Raw genomic sequence first — 10,000 nt, forward strand, 5'->3', positions numbered from 1 at the left:
AGTATATGTCAATATCGTACTGAATCATTTTGTGCAGAGTAGCTACTATTAGCAGTATCCAAAGCCAACTAAATCTCACAAGGGAATGCAGGTGAAATGATGACAGGCACCACAGAATGATGTGCTCATATTTCTCTAAATATGATTCTGGCTCACTACACAACAGGAACACATCTTGAATACACAACAGGAACACATCTCATTGATGTTCATAAATGAACACAGGGTAACGACCGTTGGTGCAGCGTGGTAAGTGTCCGTTTTGATCATTTATTATCGTGAACACAAAACAAAACAACGAGAAAGAAACCGAAACAGTCCTGAACAGTGAATACAATAAAACACAGAACAGACAATAATCAACAACTCAAAGGGTGAAACCAGGCTGCCTAAGTATGGTTCTCAATCAAGGACAACCAGGCTGCCTAAGTATGGTTCTCAATCAGGGACAACCAGGCTGCCTAAGTATGGTTCTCAATCAGGGACAACCAGGCTGCCTAAGTATGGTTCTCAATCAGGGACAACCAGGCTGCCTAAGTATGGTTCTCAATCAGGGACAACCAGGCTGCCTAAGTATGGTTCTCAATCAGGGACAACCAGGCTGCCTAAGTATGGTTCTCAATCAGGGACAACCAGGCTGCCTAAGTATGGTTCTCAATCAGGGACAACGATTGACAGCTGCCTCTGATTGACAGCAATACCAGGCCGAACACAGAAATCCCAAATCATAGAAAAAAGAACATAGACTGCCCACCCCAACTCACCATACTAAAAGAAAGACACAACAAAGGAACTAAGGTCAGAATGTGACACACAGACTAGAGAGACAGAGACTACAACAACAAAGACCAAAGAGACTATGGCTGCAGAGACCACACATACAACAGAGACTGTGAATGTGACCACAGAGACCACAGACTGACTACAGAGACCACAGGCTGTGAGAACAAAGACCAAAGAGACTATGGCTGCAGAGACCACACAGACTACAGAGACTATGACTGTGACCACAGACTGACTACAGAGATCACAGACTGACTACAGAGACCACAGACTGACTACAGAGACCACAGACTGACCACAGAGACCACAGACTGACGACAGAGACTATGACTGCAGAGACCACAGACTACAGAGACCACACAGACAACAGAGACTATGACTAGAGACACACGCACACATACTGCCCGTGTAATGTGTCCCATCTGTCTTTCCAGCTGTCATAGTAATAGTCCCCTACTACACACTATCATAGTAATACTCCCCTACTAAATACTATCATAGTATCAGTCCCCTACTAAATACTATCATAGTATCAGTCCCCTACTAAATACTATCATAGTATCAGTCCCCTACTAAATACTATCATAGTATAGGTCCCCTACTAAATACTATCATAGTATCAGTCCCCTACTAAATACTATCATAGTATCAGTCCCCTACTAAATACTATCATAGTATAGGTCCCCTACTAAATACTATCATAGTATCAGTCCCCTACTAAATACTATCATAGTATCAGTCCCCTACTACACACTATCATAGTATCAGTCCCCTACTAAATACTATCATAGTATCAGTCCACTACTAAATACTATCATAGTATCAGTCCCCTACTACACACTATCATAGTATCAGTCCCCTACTAAATACTATCATAGTATCAGTCCCCTACTACACACTATCATAGTATCAGTCCCCTACTAAATACTAACATAGTATCAGTCCCCTACTAAACACTATCATAGTATCAGTCCCCTACTAAATACTACACACTATCATAGTATAGGTCCCCTACTAAATACTATCATAGTATCAGTCCCCTACTACACACTATCATAGTATCAGTCCCCTACTAAATACTATCATAGTATCAGTCGCCTACTAAATACTATCAGTCCCCTACTAAATACTATCAGTCCCCTACTATACACTATCATAGTATCAGTCCCCTACTAAATACTATCATAGTATCAGTCCCCTACTAAATACTAACATAGTATCAGTCCCCTACTACACACTATCATTTTTTTTTCACCTTTATTTAACCAGGTAGGCGAGTTCTCATTTACAATTGCGACCTGGCCAAGATAAAGCAAAGCAGTTCGACACATACAACGACACATAGTTACACATGGAGTAAAACAAACATACAGTCAATAATACAGTATAAACAAGTCTATATACCATGTGAGCAAATGAGGTGAGAAGGGAGGTAAAAAGGCAAAAAAGGCCATGGTGGCAAAGTAAATACAATATAGCAAGGAAAACACTGGAATGGTAGTTTTGCAATGGAAGAATGTGCAAAGTAGAAATACAAATAATGGGGTGCAAAGGAGCAAAATAAATAAATAAATTAAATACAGTAGGGAAAGAGGTAGTTGTTTGGGCTAAATTATAGGTGGGCTATGTACAGGTGCAGTAATCTGTGAGCTGCTCTGACAGTTGGTGCTTAAAGCTAATGAGGGAGATAAGTGTTTCCAGTTTCAGAGATTTTTCTAGTTCGTTCCAGTCATTAGCAGCAGAGAACTGGAAGGAGAGGCGGCCAAAGAAAGAATTGGTTTTGGGGGTGACTAGAGAGATATACCTGCTGGAGCGTGTGCTACAAGTGGGAGATGCTATGGTGACCAGCGAGCTGAGATGAGGGGGGACTTTACCTAGCAGGGTCTTGTAGATGACATGGAGCCAGTGGGTTTGGCGACGAGTATGAAGCGAGGGCCAGCCAACGAGAGCGTACAGGTAGCAATGGTGGGTAGTATATGGGGCTTTGGTGACAAAACGGATTGCACTGTGATAGACTGCATCCAATTTGTTGAGTAGGGTATTGGAGGCTATTTTCTAAATGACATCGCCAAAGTCGAGGATTGGTAGGATGGTCAGTTTTACAAGGGTATGTTTGGCAGCATGAGTGAAGGATGCTTTTTGCGAAATAGGAAGCCAATTCTAGATTTAACTTTGGATTGGAGATGTTTGATATGGGTCTGGAAGGAGAGTTTACAGTCTAACCAGACACCTAAGTATTTGTAGTTGTCCACATATTCTAAGTCAGAACCGTCCTGAGTAGTGATGTTGGACAGGCGGGTAGGTGCAGGTAGCGATCGGTTGAAGAGCATGCATTTAGTTTTACTTGTATTTAAGAGCAATTGGAAGCCACAGAAGGAGAGTTGTATGGCATTGAAGCTTGCCTGGAGGGTTGTTAACACAGTGTCCAAAGAAGGGCCAGAAGTACACAGAATGGTGTCGTCTGCGTAGAGGTGGATCAGAGACTCACCAGCAGCAAGAGCGACCTCATTGATGTATACAGAGAAGAGAGTCGGTCCAAGAATTGAACCCTGTGGCACCCTCATAGAGACTGCCAGAGGTCCGGACAGCAGACCCTCCGATTTGACACACTGAACTCTATCAGAGAAGTAGTTGGTGAACCAGGCGAGGCAATCATTTGAGAAACCAAGGCTGTCGAGTCTGCCGATGAGGATGTGGTGATTGACAGAGTCGAAAGCCTTGGCCAGATCAATGAATACGGCTGCACAGTAATGTTTCTTATCGATGGCGGTTAAGATATCGTTTAGGACCTTGAGCGTGGCTGAGGTGCACCCATGACCAGCTCTGAAACCAGATTGCATAGCAGAGAAGGTATGGTGAGATTCGAAATGGTCGGTAATCTGTTTGTTGACTTGGCTTTCGAAGACCTTAGAAAGGCATGGTAGGATAGATATAGGTCTGTAGCAGTTTGGGTTGAGAGTGTCCCCCCCTTTGAAGAGGGGGATGACCGCAGCTGCTTTCCAATCTTTGGGAATCTCAGACGACACGAAAGAGAGGTTGAACAGGCTAGTAATAGGGGTGGCAACAATTTTGGCAGATAATTTTAGAAAGAAAGGGTCCAGATTGTCTAGCCCAGCTGATTTGTAGGGGTCCAGATTTTGCAGCTCTTTCAGAACATCAGCTGAACGGATTTGGGAGAAGGAGAAATGGGGAAGGCTTGGGCGAGTTGCTGTTGGGGGTGCAGTGCTGTTGACCGGGGTAGGAGTAGCCAGGTGGAAAGCATGGCCAGCCGTAGAAAAATGCTTATTGAAATTCTCAATTATGGTGGATTTATAAGTGGTGACAGTGTTTCCTATCTTCAGTGCAGTGGGCAACTGGGAGGAGGTCTTCTTATTCTCCATGGACTTTACTGTGTCCCAGAACTTTTTTGAGTTAGTGTTGCAGGAAGCAAATTTCTGCTTGAAAAAGCTAGCCTTGGCTTTTCTAACTGCCTGTGTATAATGGTTTCTAGCTTCCCTGAACAGCTGCATATCACGGGGGCTGTTTGATGCTAATACAGAACGCCATAGGATGTTTTTGTGTTGGTTAAGGGCAGTCAGGTCTGGGGAGAACCAAGGGCTATATCTGTTCCTGGTTCTATATTTCTTGAATGGGGCATGTTTATTTAAGATGGTTAGGAAGGCATTTTTTTTAAATATCCAGGCATCCTCTACTGACGGGATGAGGTCAATATCCTTCCAGGATACCCCGGCCAGGTCAATTAGAAAGGCCTGCTCACTGAAGTGTTTCAGGGAGCGTTTTACAGTGATGAGTGGAGGTTGTTTGACCGCTGACCCATTACGGATGCAGGCAATGAGGCAGTGATTGCTGTGATCTTGGTTGAAGACAGCAGAGGTGTATTTAGAGGGCAAGTTGGTTAGGATGATATCTATGAGGGTGCCGGTGTTTAAGGCTTTGGGGAGGTACCTGGTAGGTTCATTGATAATTTGTGTGAGATTGAGGGCATCAAGTTTAGATTGTAGGATGGCTGGGGTGTTAAGCATGTTCCAGTTTAGGTCGCCTAGCAGCACGAGCTCTGAAGATAGATGAGGGGCAATCAGTTCACATATGGTGTCCAGAGCACAGCTGGGGGCAGAGGGTGGTCTATAGCAGGCGGCAACGGTGAGAGACTTGTTTTTAGAGAGGTGGATTTTTAAAAGTAGAAGTTCAAATTGTTTGGGTACAGACCTGGATAGTAGGACAGAACTCTGCAGGCTATCTTTGCAGTAGATTGCAACACCGCCCCCTTTGGCAGTTCTATCTTGTCTGAAAATGTTGTAGTTTGGAATTAAAATTTCTGAATTTTTGGTGGTCTTCCTAAGCCAGGATTCAGACACAGCTAGAACATCCGGGTTGGCAGAGTGTGCTAAAGCAGTGAATAGAACAAACTTAGGGAGGAGGCTTCTAATGTTAACATGCATGAAACCAAGGCTATTACGGTTACAGAAGTTGTCAAAAGAGAGCGCCTGGGGAATAGGAGTGGAGCTAGGCACTGCAGGGCCTGGATTCACCTCTACATCGCCAGAGGAACATAGGAGGAGTAGAATAAGGGTGCGGCTAAAAGCAATAAGAATTGGTCGTCTAGAACGTCTGGAACAGGGAGTCAAAGGAGGTTTCTGGGGGCAATAAAATAGCATCAAGGTATAATGTACAGACAAAGGTATGGTAGGATGTGAATACAGTGGAGGTAAACCTAGGTAATGAGTGATGAAGAGAGAGATATTGTCTCTAGAAACATCATTGAAACCAGGATATGTCATTGCATGTGTGGGTGGTGGAACTAATAGGTTGGATAAGGTATAGTGAGCAGGACTAGAGGCTCTACAGTGAAATAAGCCAATAAACACTAACCAGAACAGCAATGGACAAGACATATTGACATTAAGGAGAGGCATGCTTAGTTGAGTGTTCAAAAGGGTCCGGTGAGTGGAGAGGTTGGTTGGGGGTCACGGCGATTTAGACAGCTAGCCAGGCCATCGGTAGCAAGCTAGCATAGGATGGAGGTCTGTTATTAGCCACCTCTTGCGTTCCGTCAGTAGATTAGTGGGGTTCCGTGTGGTAGAGGGGATTAATCCAAATCACACAACAACAAAAATAAAAACAATAGATATAGTTATAGAGGCCCAAGAAGAAAACATAATAATAATAAAAATAAATTAATTGTCCGATTGTCTATTCAGATAGAGGCCGATAAGACAGCTAACGGTTAGCAGGCCGCAGATGGGCGTTCAGGTAACGTCGCGACGGAGGAGCCAGCCGGATAACTCCTTCGGATAGATAACGTCGGCAGTCCAGTTGTGAAGGCCCGGTGGGGCTCCGCATAGGCAGCAAAACGGGTCCGGATAGGTGACTGCAGCCCAGGAGTGATTGATGGAACTCAGGAGTGATTGACGGAGCTGGCTAGCTCCGGAATAATTGATGTTTGCTCCGGAATCGACGAAAGCCGATAGTCACACGGATAGCAGCTAGCCAGCTGTGAGATCCAGGCATGAACATCCAGAGCCAGCGGCCGAAATCCAGGGACATGGAGAGAGAAACTGGTCCGGTATGTTCCGCTCCGAGCCGCGCTGCGCCGTACAAAACCGGCGATAGATTTTCGAGCAAAAGGATAGCTGATGACCACAAACCGTGGTTAGCTGAATACTAACGATTTGCCAGTAAAGAAGCTAACTAGCTTCTGAACTAGCTTCTGATTAGCTTCTGGATTAGCTTCTGGGCCAGCTTCTGGCTAGCTCCTGGCTAGCTTCTGGCTAGCTCCTGGCTAGCCTCTTGGAGTTTCTGGCTAGCCTCTTGGAGTTTCTGGCTAGCTTCCCGGAGGACCACAGATTTGAGGTAAATAATAGTTTTTTATAAATATAAATTGGTGAGGCGGGTTGCAGGAGAGTGTTTTGAAGATGAGTTGATGGAAAAAAAATGTTATAAATGTATGTGAAAAAGGCAAATATATATATATATATATATATATACGACAAGACGAGGACAAAACACGTCTGAACTGCTATGCCATCTTGGGTGGTACAATCATAGTATCAGTCCCCTACTAAATACTATCATAGTATCAGTCCCCTACTACACACTATCATAGTATCAGTCCTCTACTAAATACTACAACACTATCATAGTATTAGTCCCCTACTAAATACTATCATAGTATCAGTCCCCTACTAAATACTATCATATAATCAGTCCCCTACTAAATACTATCATAGTATCAGTCCCCTACTAAATACTATCATAGTATCAGTCCCCTACTACACACTATCATAGTATCAGTCCCCTACTACACACTATCATAGTATCAGTCCCCTACTACACACTATCATAGTATCAGTCCCCTACAACACACTATCATAGTATAGGTCCCCTACTAAATACTATCATAGTATCAGTTGGTATTAAATACAATGTTGTGGTCCTGCCCGCTTTTAGGGAAAACCAGCACGGGTTAATTTAGTTGTCCAATTGACTCACAGCAATCTTGTCAGTCATTTTCATGTTGTCAGCTTGTTTTAGTCAATTACAAAACTACATATCAAGAAAAGTACAACAGATTACTTTTCAACGTCGTCTGTTCCCAAGCATAATCACCACTATAGAAAAATCTAAATGTCCCATTTCCTGACGGTGCTAACGTGATCCACAGGGGTGAGTGCTAGCTTGCTACCAACCACAATAATAGGCTAGCCAAGACCAACAACAAACAAACAAACTGAGTTACAGACAGACTTTTTTTAAATGTATTATGTGTAGCTCACTTGGACGCCACATTTGCCACTCTTCCACACCGAATGGCCTGAAGCCACAGGGCTCTATTTCCCTACGTTGGAGCCTTGAGAATTGTAGGTCGGGAATTCCTTCTAATGACATGAATACCGACCCAGGGTATTGTTTCACTTCCATAGCGAACATTGCAACAATATAATTACACATTACCCTGCTGATGCTGCCAGGAATTCAGACTGATTTGGCCTGGCCGTGCCTCGGCTTGGGTTCAGGAACACAGCCCGATCTGGCCTGGCCGTGCCTCGGCTTGGGTTCAGGAACACAGCCCGATCTGGCCTGGCCGTGCCTCGGCTTGGGTTCAGGAACACAGCCCGATCTGGCCTGGGCCTCAGCTTGGGTTCAGGAACATAGCCCGATCTGGCCTGGGCCTCAGCTTGGGTTAAATTACACAGCCCGATCTGGCCTGGGCCTCAGCTTGGGTTCAGGAACACAGCCCGATCTGGCCTGGGCCTCAGCTTGGGTTAAATTACACAGCCCGATCTGGCCTGGGCCTCAGCTTGGGTTCAGGAACACAGCCCGATCTGGCCTGGCTGTGCCTCGGCTTGGGTTCAGGAACACAGCCCGATCTGGCCTGGCTGTGCCTCGGCTTGGGTTCAGGAACACAGACTGGGATTTCAAATGACTACGGAGAATCAATCATGGGTGGAATGACTTTGTATGCATGACACTACAGGGCCTATATGCTCCTCCAAGGAGAGGAGGGCAGAAGGATAGGTAAGGTGTGTGTGTGTGTGTGTGTGTGTGCGTGCGTGCGTGTTTAACTATTCCTCTGAAGTTCCTCTGAAGACATGTTGTTAGTCCCCACGAGGTCTTTGTCTAGGGGGTTTAGGGTTAAGGTTAGAATTAGTGTTAGAATGACTTTAAAGGGTTAGGAGCCAGGATTAGGTTTAAGAGCTAGGGCTAACCTAGGATTAGGTTTAAGAGCTAGGGTTAGGAGCTAGGATTAGGTTTAAGAGCTAGGGTTAGGAGCTAGGATTAGATTTAAGAGCTAGGGTTACAAACTAGGATTAGGTTTAAGAGCTAGGGTTAGGAGCTAGGATTAGGTTTAAGAGCTAGGGCTAACCTAGGATTAGGTTTAAGAGCTAGGGCTAACCTAGGATTAGGTTTAAGAGCTAGGGCTAACCTAGGATTAGGTTTAAGAGCTAGGGTTAGTAGCTAGGATTAGGTTCAAGAGCTAGGGTTAGGAGCTAGGATTAGGTTTAAGAGCTAGGGTTAGGAGCTAGGATTAGGTTTAAGAGCTAGGGTTAGGAGCTAGGATTAGGTTTAAGAGCTAGGGTTAGGAGCTAGGTTTAGGTTTAAGAGCTAGGGTTAGGAGCTAGGTTTAGGTTTAAGAGCTAGGGTTAGGAGCTAGGATTAGGTTTAAGAGCTAGGGTTAGGAGCTAGGATTAGGTTTAAGAGCTAGGGCTAACCTAGGATTAGGTTTAAGAGCTAGGGCTAACCTAGGATTAGGTTTAAGAGCTAGGGTTAGGAGCTAGGTTTAGGTTTAAGAGCTAGGGTTAGGAGCTAGGATTAGGTTTAAGAGCTAGGGTTAGGAGCTAGGATTAGGTTTAAGAGCTAGGGTTAGGAGCTAGGTTAAGGTTTAAGAGCTAGGGTTAGGAGCTAGGTTTAGGTTTAAGAGCTAGGGTTAGGAGCTAGGATTAGGTTTAAGAGCTAGGGTTAGGAGCTAGGATTAGGTTTAAGAGCTAGGGTTAGGAGCTAGGATTAGGTTTAAGAGCTAGGGTTAGGAGATAGGATTAGGTTTAAGAGCTAGGGCTAACCTAGGATTAGGTTTAAGAGCTAGGGTTAGTAGCTAGGATTAGGTTCAAGAGCTAGGGTTAGGAGCTAGGATTAGGTTTAAGAGCTAGGGTTAGGAGCTAGGATTAGGTTTAAGAGCTAGGGTTAGGAGCTAGGATTAGGTTTAAGAGCTAGGGTTAGGAGCTAGGTTTAGGTTTAAGAGCTAGGGTTAGGAGCTAGGTTTAGGTTTAAGAGCTAGGGTTAGGAGCTAGGATTAGGTTTAAGAGCTAGGGTTAGGAGCTAGGATTAGGTTTAAGAGCTAGGGCTAACCTAGGATTAGGTTTAAGAGCTAGGGCTAACCTAGGATTAGGTTTAAGAGCTAGGGTTAGGAGCTAGGTTTAGGTTTAAGAGCTAGGGTTAGGAGCTAGGATTAGGTTTAAGAGCTAGGGTTAGGAGCTAGGATTAGGTTTAAGAGCTAGGGTTAGGAGCTAGGTTAAGGTTTAAGAGCTAGGGTTAGGAGCTAGGTTTAGGTTTAAGAGCTAGGGTTAGGAGCTAGGATTAGGTTTAAGAGCTAGGGTTAGGAGCTAGGATTAGGTTTAAGAGCTAGGGTTAGGAGCTAGGATTAGGTTTAAGAGCTAGGGTTAGGAGATAGGATTAGGTTTAAGGTTAGAGTAAGGGTACGAGTACGGAATAAGGTTAGGGA

The 10,000-nt window shown here is 44.6% G+C and overlaps 1 protein-coding gene across 1 annotated transcript in view; it reads right to left on the bottom strand.

The window, feature by feature from the left end:
• Positions 1–10,000, bottom strand: part of gbe1b (1,4-alpha-glucan branching enzyme 1b) — a 324,598-nt gene that overhangs the window by 198,691 nt on the left and 115,907 nt on the right. The window lies entirely within an intron of this gene.

Source organism: Oncorhynchus mykiss, chromosome 27 (genome assembly GCF_057628025.1).
Source record: "Oncorhynchus mykiss isolate SJ-2025 chromosome 27, ASM5762802v1, whole genome shotgun sequence".
Classification (NCBI taxonomy): domain Eukaryota; kingdom Metazoa; phylum Chordata; class Actinopteri; order Salmoniformes; family Salmonidae; genus Oncorhynchus; species Oncorhynchus mykiss.